At 43.4% G+C, this 20,200-nt stretch overlaps 1 long non-coding RNA gene and 1 pseudogene across 2 annotated transcripts in view; one reads left to right on the top strand and one right to left on the bottom strand.

The window, feature by feature from the left end:
* The window catches only part of LOC308390514 (poly [ADP-ribose] polymerase tankyrase-2-like), a 31,747-nt pseudogene extending 11,583 nt beyond the window's left edge, over nucleotides 1–20,164 (bottom strand). Inside the window, exons 1-16 of the transcript in view lie at nucleotides 20,020–20,164; nucleotides 19,222–19,258; nucleotides 18,827–18,902; nucleotides 18,259–18,353; nucleotides 15,630–15,696; nucleotides 15,454–15,531; nucleotides 14,465–14,573; nucleotides 14,263–14,384; nucleotides 14,058–14,149; nucleotides 13,880–13,958; nucleotides 13,597–13,768; nucleotides 13,044–13,123; nucleotides 12,627–12,772; nucleotides 12,358–12,523; nucleotides 12,014–12,233; nucleotides 10,649–10,758 (exon numbers count right to left, since the gene is read on the bottom strand). The product of the transcript in view is annotated as a poly [ADP-ribose] polymerase tankyrase-2-like (transcript). The remainder of the gene's footprint in view (nucleotides 1–10,648; nucleotides 10,759–12,013; nucleotides 12,234–12,357; nucleotides 12,524–12,626; nucleotides 12,773–13,043; nucleotides 13,124–13,596; nucleotides 13,769–13,879; nucleotides 13,959–14,057; nucleotides 14,150–14,262; nucleotides 14,385–14,464; nucleotides 14,574–15,453; nucleotides 15,532–15,629; nucleotides 15,697–18,258; nucleotides 18,354–18,826; nucleotides 18,903–19,221; nucleotides 19,259–20,019) is intronic.
* LOC308390903 lies at nucleotides 535–9,372 on the top strand. Its single transcript, XR_013970520.1, has 2 exons — nucleotides 535–678; nucleotides 1,331–9,372. It is a non-coding gene; the product is annotated as an uncharacterized lncRNA (long non-coding RNA).
* Nucleotides 20,165–20,200: the final 36 nt, after the last annotated feature.

The raw sequence follows: 20,200 nt of genomic DNA, 5'->3' as shown, positions 1-20,200 counted from the left end.
GTGCAGTGAGGAATGCCCAGACCTCTACATTGGAGAGACCAAACAGCCACTTCACAAGCGCATGGCACAACATAGAAGAGCCACCTCCACAGGACAAGACTCAGCAGTCCATCTGCATCTTAAGGATAAAGGACACTCTTTGAGGATGCCAATGTTCACATTTTGGACAGAGAGGACAGATGGTTTGAAAGAGGAGTGAAAGAAGCATCTATGTCCACTTTGAGCGACCATCTTTGAACAGAGGCGGGGTTTACGACACCAACTCTCTGCCATCTATAATCCAGTTTTGAGATCCCTTCCCAGACGCCTTAACGCCCACTCACATCCTGGGCCATCTGACCTCAGGAATTCGCATGATAAGGTGGGGCCAGGTTTCACAATGAACACACCCGAAACTCTGGCTGATTGGGACCCACGCCCAGTTTCCCACCTTGGCTCAGGCGATTAGAGGATCATCAGGGGGTCCTTTTGTCCCTCTGTGGGGGGAAACTCCCACTAGGTTATATCTGGGACTCTCCACCATTTGACCTTAGAACTGAAGAAGCTTCTCGGATGAGAGGTGAAACGTCTTCAAGTAACTTAAAGAAGTCCAGACGCTTTTCTTTGCAAGCTCCTTTGACTACGATGACCTGGATGACTGAGAACCTTCACAGACGTCTCCCATCTTGATTACACGAAGTAATTTACAATTACTACTCTGAAATATGAATTACATCTGTAATAATCACATACATTATTAGATTATTCTGTTATTATATGTTACCTTATATATGTAATCAAAGTAGTTGAATTAGAATACTGCTGTAGATCACATTATACCCTTTAATATAGAGTGTGTGAGCTGTATGTAGTTTAGTTCTCATTATACTTTTGAGTTAACAGAACATATTCACATATTAGTTCATTAGATAAATGTGCATCACTCTGTATCCTTGATCTGCTGGGAATGTGTTACACTGTTTTCTTGACATGCTTAATTGTTGAATCATGAAGAGAAGGTTGTAAGCAGGAGACTCTGTGTCTAAAGACAGGGGAGATAGACAGACCACATTCCACACCCCCACCTTACAGAAAGCAGAGAAACAACTGCCGAGGTCATAACTTAGGCGCTGTAACAGAGAAAAAATGTGATGTTTTGGCTTTTACGACTAGCTGGGGGCCACTAGAGACTATAAAAAGCTGAGCAACCCGTCACCATTTTGAGACATGTGCCTGACCCTCTGGTAGCATCTCTCCCGTCCGGACGTTGTAATGCTCTTATTGTTGAATTGTATGGAAATAAATGATTGTTGATTGAGCATTGATACACCGAGTATTGTCCTTCCTTCAGCCCAAAGATTCAAAGAATTGGGAGATTTCAACAACTTGGTGCCGTGTGACCCGGATCTTTGGTGTGCTGAGGAGGTGTAGATTTGACCTTTGGTGAGATCGTGAGGCGAGGTGAACAGAGGACCGGTCCAAAAATAAAAAGGTAAGCACAGCCTGTTGTATTATAAATACCAAATGTGCATATTGGGCTTTCCAAATTAATCTGTTCGCTGAGTCACATGTATTTTCACAGTAAATTTGTCGGTGTCTGGTTTTTGGCGCAAGATACTAACAACATAAGTTGAGGCTGAATTCCAGTGTGTTAAATAAACTGCTTCTACCGAGAAACTAATAAGACACTACGTTGAGCTAGTTGCAGTAAACTGCTTCTACCGAGAAACTAATAAGATACTACGTTGAGCTAGTTGCAGCCACTTTACCTTCCACATTTAATTTTGTCTAATACTGGCTTCTGTAGCAATAATACATTAGAATTTATTCTGAAGACGCGGCCATTAGTCCAGTACATTGAAGTCGAGGTTTGTTTATTTTGTTTATGGTGTCAGTGACGTCCTGGCTTTTGCCGGCTATGAAATAGAAGTTGATTTAAAGAAAAGCAGATGCTGGCTTCACGGTGCAGTTGAACGCTGGCAACGCGAGAGCGAAACACGTCCGTAGGTTTGGTTTATGATACGGCGTGTTCCGGTGGTGCGGCCGTGAAGTGCAGTAGTGGTTGGTGCTAGTTTTAGTACATTGGATAGAGGTTTTGACGGTGGTTTGTGGCGTCAGTCGAGTATAAAGGGCTGCGGTCATAATACAAAGTAAAAATTTAGTACATAGCAACACCTGGTTTATGATGTCAGGTATAACTTCGGGGATGCAAGCATCACTTTTATGATGCGACTTTGCCCCGTGGTGGCGGTCATAAGCGCAGAGAAAGGGGTATTTTGGTCTATGGTGCAGTGTGCTTTAAGAAGATCTAATAGTTGAGCTCAGAGGTTTCTGTGTAAAATTCCCGCTGAGGAAGAGTGTGTGTGTGAAGCTGCGAAGCGCGCTCTGGGTGCTGTTTTGTGGGTAAAGCGCGCACTGAGTGAGAGTGTGAGTGAGGCGCGCTCTGAGTGTGTTTTTTGTGTGGAGTGTGAAGCGTGAACACAGTGACAGTGACGGTTGATGTGTTTGATTAGGAGGACATTAGAGCAAATACACATTTTAGGATCAAAGGTTGATGCCTAGTGTACCTGTGGAACATTTGCCCTAGGAGTGGCGACCCTCCTGTCCGTGGACGCGTGGCCAGGACCGGCGTCGTCCGGGTGCCGAGGTGGTGACTTGGGGAGGTGAGGGCCCCCGCATAGCTACGGAAATAACACTGGAACGGCCGTGTAATCACGGGTTCACATTTATTCCGGACTAGAACAAGACACATTTTGCGAACAAACGTTGAGTCTAGATTAGTAAAGAAATATAAAAAGGTTGAATTCCTCGTTTCAGTGGTTGAAATTGTTGTGTGCCTGTCCCCTGACGAGTGTGAAATTAAAATAAAGAGGGAATTTGGAGCCACATGGAGATAGACGGGCATAATTGGGTGTATTACTCTGTGGTGTAATAAAAATAAAAAGGAGAGATAGTAAGAGGTGTGCAGTGGAGAATTATGGAGGAGTAGAGAGAGGAATGTGTTGGGAGACTGGCGTACAGTTTACGCTGTCAAGGTAGGCGTGTTGCCTGCTTATCTGTTTAAAAGTGATGAAAATGAAATTAAAATAAATCTCTTAGTGTGTTAATACAGGAAGCTGCGGACCTGGACCAACTGCCCCCACAAGCACAGCGGCCGAAGCAAAATTATAGGTAATGGGAACCACACCCAGCACGAATCAGCAGCTGTGAAAAAGACAGCAGCGAGGAGAGAATTAGAGGAGAAATTAAGAGAAGTTTTAACACATAAAATTGGGGCCAACGGACTTGTGGAGGTTGGGAAGGCGTCCGGAGCATCACAACAAAAAGGTGAAACAAAAACACACACAAGCAGAGAAATCTGAGAGAAAGGCTCCTTTTAAGGTAACGCCTAGTTTGAGAAAAGATAAAATTAACCTGCTTTTATACAAATGCACATACACGCAATGAAGAAACAGCTTACACTCATGAACACGTGAAGATTTTCCAGCAAGGTTAAAGAAAAATTAACATACTTAAATGATGAAGTCTATACATTACTGACAAAGAAACCCTCTGGGTTGCAGGACAACAATTTAACTAAAAAAAAAAAAAAAGGAACACTGGTCTAACCAACCAGGCAAGACACAACAAATTTAGTGGTTAAAAGATTCAAATTGTGACATGTTTTCTGTTGATTGATTAATAAAAGTGATTACTGAATGAAAGAAAGTTCCTTTTTTGGGCTTTTAAACATGATCTTAAGAATTTTAACATATACCGGTGTTGTCCTGTCAACTTGGTGGGTTAGGAGTTGATTATATCGGGAGACAAAAAACAAAAAAAGGGGGAGAGAAGGCTGACACAGGGCCTGGCCCCATTGTCTCCCCTCTGAATAACACAGCCAACACAACATCATTTTCCTGTTCGTTTGTTTTTGTTTTTTGTTTGTTTTTGTTTTGTTTTGTTTTTGTTTTTTCTATACATATTTAATTACAGGCTGCTTTGCCGGCCCTGAAAGCCGAGGCTGACTGGACTCCTGCTCTCCCCCATACGTGACACTGACCAAATGCTGCAACAGCTGGACCCACAACAACGACCTGAGAATGTCAACAGACCTGCAGGAATGTGATCTCATGCAGCCGAGACGGAGAGCACTAAACCTAAGGCCCGTTTCACTACACGGGGGAAAATTCCCAGACTGCGTCAGCTGACAGAGCTGTGACGAGACGCCCGCCAAGCCCGAATGAAAAGTAAGGCCGAGCGAAAGAATGCTGACCTTGATAACTTTGCATTCACACTGTGCAGGACAGTGATGGACCAACACGGATGATCGGGTGGCGAAAAAGGGCGTGACCGAGACAGGAGGAGTAACTGAGGTCAGAAGGCACCTCAGAATGGACAAAAAACACAGAAGAAGATGCAGGTTTCACCTGCGGTGAACATCGACACTGGAGAAAGGACTGCCCCAATTGGGGTCAGAACCAGGACGGACTGAATTTTGAGCAGCAGCAGCAGCAATGGTCACAAACAAACTGAAAAGGAGGGGGGGCAGGACCCCAGGGCATGCTTCAGGCCGTGGTTTACCCAGAACACCAGAACAGGAAAGTGATGAACACACACACACACACACACACACACACACACACACACACACACACACGTCTCCAAACACACAGATTCAGAATGAAGTGAAATACACACATGAACACGTGCACTCGTTGAGTGAGTGAGAAATGACACACACACACACACACACACACACACACACGGGAATGTTGATTCACTGAGAAGTGATCCACATACACACACACACACACACACGGGAATGTTGATTCACTGAGAAGTGATGCACACACATACACATGCACACGCTTGTGCAATGAAGAGTGATCCACACGCACACACACATACACGCTGATGCAATGAAGAATGCTTTGCTTATGCTGATATGCCAAATGCTGCACACAAACATCCCAATGCATAATTTTTATGAGGAGCCATTGATTACCATTAAATACTTAGAATGTGTTATATGTCACCCAGAGGGCATTTATGTAGATTTTAGGAATAAGGTCTAAAAAAGTTTGGTTATGAAAACAATGTCTGTGCGTGATGTCTGTTTATGGCTCAAGGCCTTGACTGAATTCTTTGCTGTGCTTCACACAGCCCTGATGAGGAACAGTGGCACAGAGTGAAAAATGATGAATTAATAGTGTAAGTTTAGGTTGGAGTACGGCATTTTCTGTCATTGAGTTTTAATTCAAGGAGGAACAAAAGGTGTTACGGCACCTGAGGTTCTCATTCCCACACAATATTGTCCCGGCAGGAAGCAAAATGTTCCTGTGAATTTCTGGTTGATTGTTTGGTTTTGTTTAGCGCTAGCTTGATTTTATCAGTGAGCTTTGGCTTGTGTTCTTTCTCGTAAGCGAGAGAGGGATAGTTTTATGCTTGGACATGTCTGCAACGGGCCCTAGTTTGTGTTATTTTAGTAGTATTTTGTTGGTTATGTCTGTTTTCGTTTTTGTTACAGTGCACTGGAGAAAAAACATCTGAGAGGTGTGATCCACCGGTGGTGATATGTTGATATTTTGTGAGTTCATGATTTAACAATCAGCTCTTTAAACAAGGCCTGAAAGATTGAAATTTAAAGCGCTATAAAATATTATTACTGTAAACAGTTGCAAAGTGTGCTTCTTCATGATTGTAATTGGCTTGGGAGAAATTCACTTATAGGGAACACTGATCTAAAAGGATTGCACCGAGTCAATCCGGCCCAAAAAACAACAAGGAATTGTTTTCCTTTAAAATGATGACGTCATCTTGCTGGTGATGGAGGCTCGAATAGGTTGCGCGGGAGACTCCATTATCAGCAACATCTGGTATGAATGTGTATGGAGGTATGCATGTGACTGGACTGTGATGGACTGACGACTAAAAGTTTTGACTGACTTGATACTGAGACAATGACTGCACCAACTTTAGGATTAGTAAATGCCAATAAACAATTCATAAACAATTCACCCAGCCGACAAGAGAAGGGTGGATGCTTCGCTTTGTTTTGTTTTGTTTTTTCAGGAGCAGGAGGATAAGAGAGACTGGAGGAGGAGACTCTAGCTTCACATAAGTATGAACTGCAGACTTAACACTGTGGTTGCTGATTTTGAGTTACCGATGTTTGCATTAAGAAAACTGTGCTATATTAGCTGTGTTTTGATTAAGGTATCATGTTATATTATTGGGAATGCCAAATGCTACAGTGGAGAAGACTTTTGATACCACTCATGACTGGAATATGTTATTATTAACCATAGCAGGCCACTGTAAAAAGTCAATTAAATTTTATAGAGGAAAATCGCCAAAACCTTAACAATACCTATGAATGGCTTGCCACATTCAGAATAGAGATATGCAATAATAAACATTGGTCCACGTGATTTAGGTTCTCACTTGAAATAGTAAGTTATTAAATGTAGAATATAATCGACAGGGACATTTGATAGGATGTGGTACTGAAAAAGAACAAGAGCAAAGTAAATAAAGAAAATATTGTGTTTAGTTTGGATAAATTCAAATTAAAATGTACCATTACACTCAGAGGATCAATATGAAATAAAACATATGCAAAATTTGTAGGAAGTACATGACTGATAACTGTTCTGTCCTGAGCGTTTGTTTCTAGAGCACCCACTTGACCACACCAACAGTTTCTCGCCACCGAGGAGGGGTACTTGCAAAAAGAATAAAATAAAAATCTGAGTTTAACAAAACATTTTAAATGTAAATATCAAGCTTACCTTTCTTTTTCCATGAAATGTGCTTGTGGGCACGCCAGCCATTTTGAAAAGGTGGGCAAAACAATTGGCAAGGCCACACCCCCACACATGTGATATAATTTTAAAGGTACTGTTGCCCTCTCTAAGAAACATCAGGAATTAGAGGAGTGGCAAGTAGAGTATGCGAGCTACAAGCAAAAACTAAAATGTGTACTACAGTGTGCAAAAATGAAATACTGGGTCATCAGGGGGTCATGAGGGACATTTATAAAACTAAAAGTCCCACTAACCTTAAAGTGCATTTGAAAAGCCCACACAAGAAGGTTAACCTAGCTTACCTAGAAGACCTCATCAGGGGGAGCACACTCCCCCTCCTTGAAGAGCTCACCCACTCAACCCGCATCCCCAGAAAACAGCTAACCCCAGATAAGGCAGCGTGATGTATCCCGAGACAACAGGACTGGGACATCTAAATAAAGGTGTGAAACAATCGCCTTCAAAAGGTTATCGATTCACTCCAACCAAAATTAGGACCACACGGTGCGGCAAGAGTTAATAGTTATTAGTCTCAACACCCAAGGATAACCAGAAGAGCATGACTGATATGATGGAACTGGGATTTTGTTACACTTAATTTTTGCAAAACACAAATAAAACTAAATTGAAACTAAGGATTTTCAGAAAATAAAAACTACACTAAACTAGCAAAGAATTGGTAAAAACTAATTACAACTGGCAAAAATTGAAAATCTGGAGTCGAAACTAAATAAAAATAACAACTAATGGAAATGGCGAAAAGTTTAAAACCCTGGTGCAGAGATTGGCAAATCTGACCAGGAAACGTTATAAAATGGATTGTCAGGATAGTCAGCGTTAAAGCCACTTTTGACAGTCCATACTAGGATGGCATTGGACATCTTCGGGGCAGAAAAGGGTTGGTGTGACCAAGGTGTGGTTTGGCTTGTTGTATGTACATTTCAAAATGTTACAGCTCTGGATGGACCAGTTACCAGATATGATGTCACTAACCTTCTCTTTTAAGTGTCTAGCTCCAATGAATTGACACATGGGAGTGTGTCAAAAAGGGGGAGTTGAGTCCGAACATCAAACAATGGTGTTATGAACATTTTATGACTTTATTTGTGTGTTTAATAATTTAGCTATGGTAAAACTTAAGCTTATAATGTGGTAGACTTAGAAATGGTTCATTAATTTTTGATTTCTTTTACACACACATAGATTATGATTAGAATAGGTCCTGAACATAATATTTTAAACCAAATTTGAATCATTAGAAGAACAATGGATAACAATATTAGATTATCAAGGCTAGGGAGAGAGGTGTTTTGGTTTTCTGTCTCTTGCAGAGAAAGGAACAGACACCAGACGGGGACCCGGAGATGTGAGGACCCTTCACAGCAGGGACAGATGTAGGGACTGCCGAGACAGCAACTGGGGTCAAGTGTCATGACGTTTGGGCTCCTGGAGAAGATGGATCCCACAAACACAGCAATAACCATGAAGGGGTTGGCGAAAACCAGGAACACCAGACCAACGAGGTTCAAGAGGCTCTTGGCAAAAAGGGGGACACGCCGGTGACCCCAAAATACACAGATCTTTGTTTGAAATCGGGGCAGAATAATCCCCAGAACTGTGCAATGACTAAAGGGTGGTCTAACCCCGGAGGTCGAAGAAAGAAGCTGAGAATCACCCAACTGGAAGACACTGGTAGCTGCAGCAATAAAAATAAAGGTTAAAAGCTCCTTAGACAGAGGTTCTAGTCTAAGTACATTTGAAAGGTATAAGGGGGCATTAAAATGGGAGTGGAAAACTGGAGCACCAAAATAAAGCTGTGGGAGAATTGGGGAGTGATGGGAGAGTCATCTGTAACTGCTGTTATGGTTGTAAATCTAACTTTGCTTGCATCTGAACTGCGTGAACACAGAGGTCATCCCACATATGGTCCACCCGTTAAAGGGGGACAGAGGGCCTCAGGATCAAGAAAACCTGGACCTTGCAACCCTGGAGTGCATGTTGTAAGTGATCTCTTTCAGAGATCAAAAGGGGGAATTATTAGATTATTCTGTTATTATATGTTACCTTATATATGTAATCAAAGTAGTTGAATTAGAATACTGCTGTAGATCACATTATACCCTTTAATATAGAGTGTGTGAGCTGTATGTAGTTTAGTTCTCATTATACTTTTGAGTTAACAGAACATATTCACATATTAGTTCATTAGATAAATGTGCATCACTCTGTATCCTTGATCTGCTGGGAATGTGTTACACTGTTTTCTTGACATGCTTAATTGTTGAATCATGAAGAGAAGGTTGTAAGCAGGAGACTCTGTGTCTAAAGACAGGGGAGATAGACAGACCACATTCCACACCCCCACCTTACAGAAAGCAGAGAAACAACTGCCGAGGTCATAACTTAGGCGCTGTAACAGAGAAAAAATGTGATGTTTTGGCTTTTACGACTAGCTGGGGGCCACTAGAGACTATAAAAAGCTGAGCAACCCGTCACCATTTTGAGACATGTGCCTGACCCTCTGGTAGCATCTCTCCCGTCCGGACGTTGTAATGCTCTTATTGTTGAATTGTATGGAAATAAATGATTGTTGATTGAGCATTGATACACCGAGTATTGTCCTTCCTTCAGCCCAAAGATTCAAAGAATTGGGAGATTTCAACAACATGTAATAGAATGATTAATAGTACATTTCCCTTTTTTAGGAAATGACCTGTATGTATCTGTGTGACATCAATGAAAGGATCAAGTGCTGCATTATCTTTAGTTACATTGATGTTATTTATTTATGGTGAAACAGTGGTGGAATATCGCTGTTGCTTTCGTATAAATGAAGCGGACATACCTGCGTGGCCGCGATCTAATCCTGTTTACATAAAGTAAACCTGCTCCCGAGCAGGTTTACGCTTACGGCTCTGTTGCTATGACAGCAAGTCCCGGATGAGCTTCGGGGAACCGAACGATCCAAGATCACGCGAAATCGTCAACAATCTAATCCAGCTAACTTACTTAGCGAGGTACGAAGAACGGGCCCCAGCTCACCAGTCTGTGTGTTTTGGTGCACTTAAACCAAAAGGGGGCGGCACAGGGGAAAAAACAAAAGCTCAGTTAAAGCCTTTATTACTGCCACACACAATAGAGCACAATAAGGCCACATTAGACACAATGGCACCACCATGTGGTCAGTTAAAAAACTACAATGGTGTAGTTTATCAGCCTGTTTCAGGCTGTCCTGTGATTTCAACTAAAGAAACCTTTCAGCAATCACACTGAAACATCTCTCAGACGCACACTTTTTGTTTGCTTTGTCAGGCGTGTGTCTGTCTTCGCGATTCTGATGTTGTGGAGAGAAATCTGTTTACACCGGCACTTTCTGGGTACTTTCTCTCTTTTTTTCCTCCTCGGGGAGATAATTACATGTTAGCATAAAGACTGTGTTTAAGGTTAGAGTCCTAAGCTGGATTAGGTGTGTGTGTGTCTGTACCTGTCTGTCTATCTTTGTGAGGACCAATCTTTTTCTTGTATCTAGACATTTGTGGAAAGTGAGGACTTTTGTTCCTCATCACAGGGCAAAGCTTCAGCTGGTTTCGAGTTCATAACAACAACAATAATAATAATAATAATAATAATAATAAATAATAATAAAAAAAATGGATTTATATAGCGCTTTTCAAGGCACCCAAAGCGCTTTACAATGCCACTATTCATTCACTCTCACATTCACACACTGGTGGAGGCAGCTACAGTTGTAGCCACAGCTGCCCTGGGACAGACTGACAGAAGCGAGGCTGCCATATCGCGCCATCGGCCCCTCTGGCCGAGTTCAGACGTGGTTTTAGGTTCAGAGCTAACGATGTGTGTGAATGTTATCCCCGACTCACCCCGTACGAGGCAGCGTTGTGCAGAGGGATCAGTCCACCTTTGTCCTGAGAGTTGACCTCAGCTTCGTGCTGCAAAAGGTACTCTGCCACCTCCAAGTTATTATAGCCCGCTATACACACAAAGAAAAACATGCGTATACATATGTATGACAGCATGTTGGAGAAATTAATAATGCAAGAGAATAATTTAACATTTAATAGAATATTTTAACTTTAGCAGGATGTAAAATATAAATTAAATGTGGAATCAAATATGTGAAACTAGATATCACAAAAACAAGTCCTTTTGCCATCGAGCATTCAGGCGTCACTTTGTCATGACTGTAAACTGTTTTTTATATATATATATATATATATATATATATATATATATATATATATATATATATATATATATGGGGTCTATCACACCAGGCAAGACCCCAGGTGCAGGCTGTGTAAAGATGCCCCAGAGACAATCCAGCACATAACAGCAGGGTGCAAGATGCTAGCAGGCAAGGCATACATGGAACGCCATAACCAAGTGGCCGGCATAGTGTACAGGAACATCTGTGCCGAGTATAACCTAGAAGTCCCGAGGTCAAAATGGGAGATGCCCCCAAGGGTGGTGGAGAATGACCGAGCTAAGATCCTGTGGGACTTCCAGATACAGACGGACAAAATGGTGGTGGCTAACCAACCGGACATAGTGGTGGTAGACAAACAGAAGAAGACGGCCGTAGTGATCGATGTAGCGGTTCCGAATGACAGCAATATCAGGAAGAAGGAACACGAGAAGCTGGAGAAATACCAAGGGCTCAGAGAAGAGCTCGAGAGGATGTGGAGGGTGAAGGTAACGGTGGTCCCCGTGGTAATCGGAGCACTAGGTGCGGTGACTCCCAAGCTAGGCGAGTGGCTCCAGCAGATCCCGGGAATAACATCGGAGATCTCTGTCCAGAAGAGCGCAGTCCTGGGAACAGCTAAGATACTGCGCAGGACCCTCAAGCTCCCAGGCCTCTGGTAGAGGACCCGAGCTTGAAGGATAAACCGCCCGCAGGGGCGTGCTGGGTGTTTTTTTTTTTTTTATATATATATATATATTAACAGGATCTTAAAGTGAAACCACTTAAACCTGCATTCTTTGGCCAGCAGGGGGCGTCTCTACTGCATGCAAACTTCTAATATATATGTGCAGCTGATAAGCTGCAAAAATGTTTTGGATCCTTTAATTTGTTACTAACTTGTTACAAATGTAACAAAACTATCCACATAAACAGCTCCACACCAGGGGGCACTGCACAGTGGAGGTAACACGGACTGTCCTTTAAGACTACACCTGCATGAATAATGTAGGCGCTGGTGTTTCAGGTGTGTGTATTTATGTACCGGCCAAGTGCAGCGGCGTGGAGTGCCTCCCGTGTTGGTCTCGACAGTTGACGTTGTCTCGAGTACAGAGTTTCTTCATTCGAGCCAGGCAGCCTTTCTTGGCGGCGTCCAGCAGGGCGGCGTCACCCCACAGGAGGTCCTGGATGTCCTTGTCGGCATCCTTCACCAGATCCAGAGGGGTGTTACCGTCCCGGTTTTTCCGGGTTGGGTCGGCGCCATGCTGGAGCCAGGAAATAACCAGAAACTAGCAGTTTGACTCTGATGTTCAGTGAGCTGTGTGGTGCTGCTGCTTCTATCCTTAAAGTGTTTATTCGTTTAAAACACGTGCGTGTGTCTGTGTGTACCTGCAGCAGGAGTTTGCAGATATCGTATTTGCCTTTGGCGGCAGCTTCGTGCAGCGGTGTGAACTTCCAGAGGTCAGCCACGTTGACCACGGCGCCATGAAGAACGAGCAGCTCTGCGACTTCATAATGACCGTAGGAACAGGCGTTATGGAGAGGAACCAAACCGCTGCAGCAGAGACAGAACCAACGCACATTTTTCCACCACACAGAGATGAAGTCTGACACATTTCTTCTGCTCGAGTCTGAAGACACGCAGTCCTCCTCCTCACCCTTTATCCTTGGCGTGGACGTCGGCTCCGTGCTGCAGCAGGAACTGGACAACTGCCAGACGGTTGTAGCCGGCAGCAAAATGCAGCGGCGTGGACTGCCGACCCTCCACGTCCCTGCAGTTCACGTTCTGTGCTGTGCAGAGCCTCTGCAGATGCCGATGAATATGGTGTGCAGAGACAAAGAAAGCAGAGAAAAAGGGAAAGAGTTAATTTGTTCAGTAACTTTAAGTTCAACAATGAAGCAACATCTGGACCAACAGAACCTGCAGTTCCTCTAATGTCCAGCAGGGGCTCCAGCAGTGAGTCGTGCAGGTGTAGCTCCTAGCTTTTGCTAGTGAACTGGAGGCACTGAACATTTTGATTGCGTGAATGTGTTCCTGGCTTTAGAAATCAGACTGGTCCTCTAACATGGCTAACCTTGACGACGTCCACATCTCCAGATTTGGACGCTTCTAGCAGCTGTCGGTTGACTTCAGAGTTCCCGATCAGAAATCCTTCTGCAGAGACAAACAAATGAAACACAGATGAGCAACAAAGGTTTAAAACTAGTGACGTGAAAGTGGCAAAACAAGTGAGCAGGCAGCTCATTTTCTCATGACTTGGTTTTAGAACAAGAGACGTCGCCCTCTGCTGGTAATTAGAATGACAGCAGGTTTAAGGCACTTAAGCCACACCCACCTTTCATTTCAGTTTATGGATTTTAAAAATAGGACGCAGCAAAGGTGCACCATGTGTCTAATAAGCATTGATCATTCTTCTACTGATTTTGTCGTCTTGATAAATCAGTTGATCACAGCCGGTTTCTCCCAAATTTACGAGTTCTTAAATTAAGTTAAAGGTTAAATAAATGGAAAAACATGACTCTATTCCAAACATTCACGTGTTTGGTGTAGCAGTGTTTCTAATACCTGCTTTCCTTCTTCGAGTTAAAAAACTGACTATTAAAAGCAGGCTTGATGATTTCCGTCACCTTGCAGTATCTCCTGCACGCTCTCGTTGCCCAGCTGTGACGGTGACAATCCCTGCAGCGATGTGAGCAGCGGGTCGCAGCCGGCGGTCAGCAGCAGCCTGCAGGTCTGCAGGTGGCCGCAGCGAGCGGCTCGATGCAGCGCCGTTTGGCCAAGATGATCCACCGCGTTCACCTGGACGGAAACGACAGGCGGGATTCGTCTCAGGTGTTTCTGATGCTGCAGCGACACTTTCTAATGAACGTGCTTGGGATTAACCACACATTTCGGCTGCCGTTCGCTCACCTTCGCTTCATGTTTCACCAGAACCTCAATGACATCGTTGTGGGCTTTCTCTGACGCCACGTGGAGCGGGGTCTGCAGGCTGAGGGAAACGGTGACATCACAAAAAGATCACGAACTGTGTGACATCACAAACATCACTGAAACAGGAAGTAAAACGCTCTGACACCTCGGGACCCACTGTTTAGTCTTCTCGTTGACGTTGGCGCCCTTCCTCAGCAGAACTTCACATACTTGCTTCCTCTTTGGGTACGGAGAGGCAGACGCACAATGCTGAGAGCGCACACACACACACACGCTTGTTTTTAACACTGAAAATTGTCAATCCATTAAAATCTGCGTGAGTCACTCGGGGCGACTGCACAGGACTGAACACGGCGCCTCACCAGCGCCGTCTCCTGAGTGTGTGGGTGTTTGAAGCTGATGGTCTCCACGCTCAGATGCTTTTTCACTTGAACCATGTCGGCGTCCCTCGCCGCCTGCAGCAGGCTGTGACCTCTGAACTCATCTGAGAAAACAGAAAATCCTCAATGTGCACGCTAATCTGCTAATGACTGTTTGACTTATTTTCTTACAAACAGGACGTACAGGCGAGCCGCTCCTTCAGCTGTGCGGTTGGAGCGAGGTCGATGGAGCTTTTATTGTGACAGTTCAGGAAGGTGGGGTCGGCGCCGTAACTCAGCAGCAGAGAGCACACCTGTGCAAACATACGAGGGCCACCTGAGTAAGAACTGGGGAAGAGGGACTATTTCTACAGCAGAAAGTAGTTCCGGTGCCCATGATGCTGTGCTCTGTGTGACTGTTCAGAGTTACTGTGTCAAACATAAGGCCTGAGGGCCAGAATCAACCCGGCAAAGACTCCAATCTGGCCTACTGGACATTTTTGGAAAAGTTAAAAGACGACACAGATTATGGACTTTAACTTGATTTTCACAGCTTGTCCTGCTGATAAAGACAGAGCCATAGTATAAAGTAAACGCAGAGTTATAAAGTAATAGACAACTAAATCTGCAGTAGAAATATGTTTCTATTTTGTGTTGACTTTTACACATTTATTTTTTTAGATTAAGTCCAAAGAGTGGAGCTGACAGATCTCCGCAGCAGCACTTCTTTTTCTTACATTGAGATTTCTCAGGGATTAAATGTGCAGTTAAACTTTTTCACCAGCACTTAAGATCAAAGCGGTCTGTGTGTGGCCCGCAATAATCTGCTTCATATTTATTGGTTATTTGGATGAAGCAGCTGTTTTAAGGAGAAAGAGCGTACACGGTGTCATTTCAGAAGCCTAACTGGCATCACAGTGAGGTTTTGTCGGGAACAACAGGGAGAAAACATGTTTAATGAAGGCGCAAATATCCGACACACTGCAGCGCCATCTAGTGACCAAATAAAAAAACCGCAACCTCGAGGATGCTTTGAGTGTAAGAGCTGCATTAAGGAAAAAACTTTGCATTTTAATTAAAATGCAAATCTTCAGTTTTTCCATCCTGAAAATTCTGTTGATGAATGCTGTCCTGCAGGTGTTGAGCTCCAGGGTGCGCTGTGATTGGCTGTAGTGAGTTTTGTGTTTGTTTTACCTCAACACGGTTCTTGGAAGCAGCTTCATGGAGAGGCGTGAACTGCCACAGGTCCATGGCGTTCACGCAGGCGCCGTGCTGCACACGGAGACAGGACGGATTAGTATGGGTATGACCCCCACCCCCACCATGTGCACAGTGCCCGTTCTGCTCGAGCCTGATAAAGTGACAGATACCTTCACCAGCAGCTCGGTGACCTCGTAGTGGCCGTACGAACAGGCGTTATGAAGAGGAACCAGGTCCCTGAAACAAACACAACAGCGAGCGGTCAAAACTGCTGCTGCGTTTAACACGTCACAGCCGAGGTGGAGCACTGCGTGTTAAAGAAAACCATCCACAGACTGCAGGCCTCTGTTGAGCCTTACAGTGAAAACTAAGGTCTCTAATCAGAAGTACCTGACTCCGTGGTATAATTCTGAAACACGTACCCTAAAGCAGATGACTCGTAATCTGGAGAGGAAATGGCGTGTCACAAATTTAGAGGATCATCATTTAGCCTGGAGAAATAGTTTGCTGCTTTATAAGAAAGCCCTCCACAAAGCCAGAACATCTTACTATTCATCACTGATTGAAGAAAATAAGAACAACCCCAGGTTTCTCTTCAGCACTGTAGCCAGGCTGACAAAAAGTCAGAGCTCTTTTGAGCCAACCATCCCTTTAACGTTAACTAGTAATGACTTCATGAACTTCTTCACAAATAAAATTTTAATCATTAGAGAAAAAATTACCAATAATCATCCCACAGATGTAATATTATCTACAGCTACTCTTAGTACCATTGATGTTAAGTTAGACTCTTTTTCTCCAATTGATCTTTCTGAGTTAACTTCAATAATTACTTCCTCCAAACCATCAACGTGTCTTTTAGACCCCATTCCTACAAAACTGCTCAAAGAAGTCCTGCCATTAATTAATTCTTCTATCTTAAATATGATCAACCTATCTCTAATAATCGGCTATGTACCACAGGCCTTCAAGCTGGCTGTAGTTAAACCTTTACTCAAAAAGCATCTCTAGACCCAGCAGTCTTAGCTAATTATAGGCCAATCTCCAACCTTCCTTTCATATCAAACATCCTTGAAAGAGTAGTTGTCAAACAGCTAACAGATCATCTGCAGAGGAATGGTTTATTTGAAGAGTTTCAGTCAGGTTTCAGAGCTCAGCACAGCACAGAAACAGCTTTAGTGAAGGTTACAAATGATCTTCTTATGGCCTCTGACAGTGGACTCATCTCTGTGCTTGTCCTGCTAGACCTCAGCGCAGCGTTCGATACTGTCGACCATAATATCCTATTAGAGCGATTAGAACATGCTGTAGGTGTTACAGGTACTGCACTGCAGTGGTTTGTATCATATCTATCTAATAGACTCCAGTTTGTGCATGTAAATGGAGAGTCCTCTTCACACACTGAGGTTAATTATGGAGTTCCACAGGGTTCAGTGCTAGGACCAATTCTGTTTACATTATACATGCTTCCCTTAGGCAGCATCATTAGAAGACATAGCATACATTTACACTGCTATGCAGATGACACCCAGCTCTATCTGTCCATGAAGCCAGATAACACACACCAATGAGTTAAACTGCAGGAATGTCTTAAAGACATAAAGACCTGGATGGCCGCTAACTTTCTGCTTCTTAATTCAGATCAAACTGAGGTTATTGTACTCGGCCCTGAAAAGCTTAGAAATATGGTATCTAACCAGATTCTTACTCTGGATGGCATTACCTTGGCCTCCAGTAACGCAGTGAGGAACCTTGGAGTCATTTTTGACCAGGACATGTCCTTCAATGCACATATTAAACAAATATGTAAGACTGCTTTCTTCCATTTGTGCAACATCTCTAAAATTAGAAATATCCTGTCTCAGAGTGACGCTGAAAAACTAGTTCATGCATTTATTACTTCCAGGCTGGACGACTGTAATTCATTATTATCAGGATGTCCTAAAAACTCCCTGAAAAGCCTTCAGCTGATCCAAAATGCTGCAGCAAGAGTCCTGACAGGGACTAGAAAGAGAGCAGATTTCTCCTGTTTTGGCTTCCTGTTTAATCCAGGATTCGAAATCCTGCTCCTCACATACAAGGTCTTAAATAATCAGGCCCCATCTTATCGTAATGACCTTGTAGTACCATATCACCCTATTAGAGCACTTCGCTCTCGCTCTGCAGGCCTACTTGTTGTTCCTAGAGTATTTAAAAGTAGAATGGGAGGCAGAGCCTTCAGTTTTCAGGCCCCTCTTCTGTGGAACCAGCTTCCAGTTTGGATTCAGGAGACAGACACTATCTCTACTTTTAAGATTAGGCTTCAAACTTTCCTTTTTGCTAAAGCATATAGTTAGGGCTGGACCAGGTGACCCTGAATCCTCCCTTAGTTATGCTGCAATAGACGTAGGCTGCCGGGGATTCCCATGATGCATTGAGTTTTTCCTTTCCAGTCACCTTTCTCACTCACTATGTATTAACAGACCTCTCTGCATTGAATCATATCTGTTATTAACCTCTGTCTCTCTTCCACAGCATGTCTTTATCCTGTCTTCTTTCTCTCACCCCAACCAATCACAGCAGATGGCCCCGCCCCTCCCTGAGCCTGGTTCTGCCGGAGGTTTCTTCCTGTTAAAAGGGAGTTTTTCCTTCCCACTGTTGCCAAAGTGCTGCTCATAGGGGGTCATATGATTGTTGGGTTTTTCTCTGTATCTATGAAGCGCCTTGAGGCAACTTTTGTTGTGATTTGGCGCTATATAAATAAAATTGAATTGAATTGAGACAAAGGAAAGGGCAAAGAAGCTCCACACAGGCACTTACCCCTTATCCTTGGCGTGTACGTCAGCGCCGTGCTGCAGTAACAGCTGCACCGTCTTCACACGGTTGTAACCAGCGGCGAGGTGTAGCGGCGTTGACTGAAACAACAACAACACCCAGTGGTGTGTTACAACACAGGGACACACCGACACAAGCCTCCACCCTGCTGTCAGAGTTATGACCGACAGGAAGAGTTTCTCTACATGAGTCTATTCATGTGAGCCACACTCACCAATGACCCACCACTAATCCATTGAACACAAGGAGCTGGATCCACGATTTTTAGGTTCTGTCTCCATTTATTTTTTAGATATTTTACTGTTATTTTAACCATTTCATTCATTTCTGCATTATTTGTGCTGGTTAACAATATTTAAACCATGTATCTGTTATTTATATTTAACTCAATAACTTTCAGTTTACTTTAACCATTTATCAGGGGCGGAGCTAAATGGGGGGCACCTGTGGTTCTCATGTGCCCCAAAATGTGATTAAACTGATTAGGCATCACACACTTCTTAGAAAAAAGCGTTCAGCTCAGTCTGATATAAATTCAGACCCTCATCGTTACCTTTCGCCCATCACTGGCGTGACAGTTGACGTTGAGCGGCGTCAGCAGAGCCATCAGCTTCTGTTCGTTCCCGCTCCTGTGGAGACATCGGCATCACATTCAACAAAGCTGGAGTTTAATGAATTATATTCAAGGCGTCAATTTCAGAAAAATCTGCTGATGTGTTTTCTCATGAATGTCAGAATCTACTGAAACGAGAGCAAGCGCTGACAGACTCTCACTTCCTATGTTTCTGAGAAATGAATCAAAAATCCAAAACTTCACATTTAAGCAGCTAGAAAAGAGAAATTTGGGGATTTTTAATTTTAAAAATGACACTTGTTCGTTTCAGCTGTAACATCTAAACATTTATGCTTCAACCAAACAAGGTGATACAGAATTACAGAGTACTGTACCTGGCACTTTCCAGAAGCTCATCTTTTCTGTATTCACCTGCAAACAAAAGAAAACAGAAAAAAACAAAAAACACAGGAAGAAGCTGATAAAATGTTTCTCTAAACTTGACCTCTGACCTCTTTTTCTTTCAGTCTTAATATGAACCACAACCAAAGTAAAGGCTAATGTGAAAAAAAAGTAAAACAAAGCTCAATGAAATTAACAATTTGCTAACATGCTAATATTTAGCAGCTATGTTTACCTTTTTCTGAGTGTATTTGCCATAAATACCAAACGAAACTATTCTGCTCATTGTCTTTGTTTCTGTGCCGAGTCTCGACTAGAGAAGCTTTGCCTGATTTATCTTATTTATCGTAAAGTGAGTTTGATGTCAGCTCATCGTAATCGTAGCAAAGATCTGCAGAAACTGAGTAAACGGAGCAATGTGAGGGTTTCTCCCTCAGGAATTACAGTCAGCGCATCACTGTGGGCTAAGTGATGGGCTGACGGTCATTTTTATTCTATATTAATCACATTTCATTTTGCATGAGCAAACAGACTAGGAAAAAAAAGGGGAAATATAAGCACTTACTTCCGGTGCTCCCTGTGCGTGGCAGCCTGTTACAGCAGCTCAGCTCATTCTGAGCTTCTTTCTTATCTCCTCGTTATTTTCTCATAATTTTTTGTAACTAAAGTTTTAGCAATTAGATTCTGCAATCATGGAGTACCGTTTTGTGCTAGTCTTGGTTGTCTTTCTCTATTTTTTTCCACCTTTTTCACCCGTGTCTGGGAACCCAGCACATGGATCCTTTGTTTACAGTAGGGATCAACTGTTAGCGCTGCGTCCCGCAGCGGAGCTGCTGGCGGACAGACACGACATTCCCAGCGAGCTGAGGAGGAAAAGACGTGGGTGTCGTGCTGGGAGGGAGCGCCTTCGCCCAAGAAGGAAGCATTATAGACCATCTCTCCCTTCTGCAATCACTGGAAATGTAAGATCGC

The sequence above is a fragment of the Rhamphochromis sp. 'chilingali' genome (assembly GCF_963969265.1).
Source record: "Rhamphochromis sp. 'chilingali' genome assembly, chromosome: 22".
Classification (NCBI taxonomy): domain Eukaryota; kingdom Metazoa; phylum Chordata; class Actinopteri; order Cichliformes; family Cichlidae; genus Rhamphochromis; species Rhamphochromis sp. 'chilingali'.
This window is presented reverse-complemented; position numbering and strand designations above follow the sequence as displayed.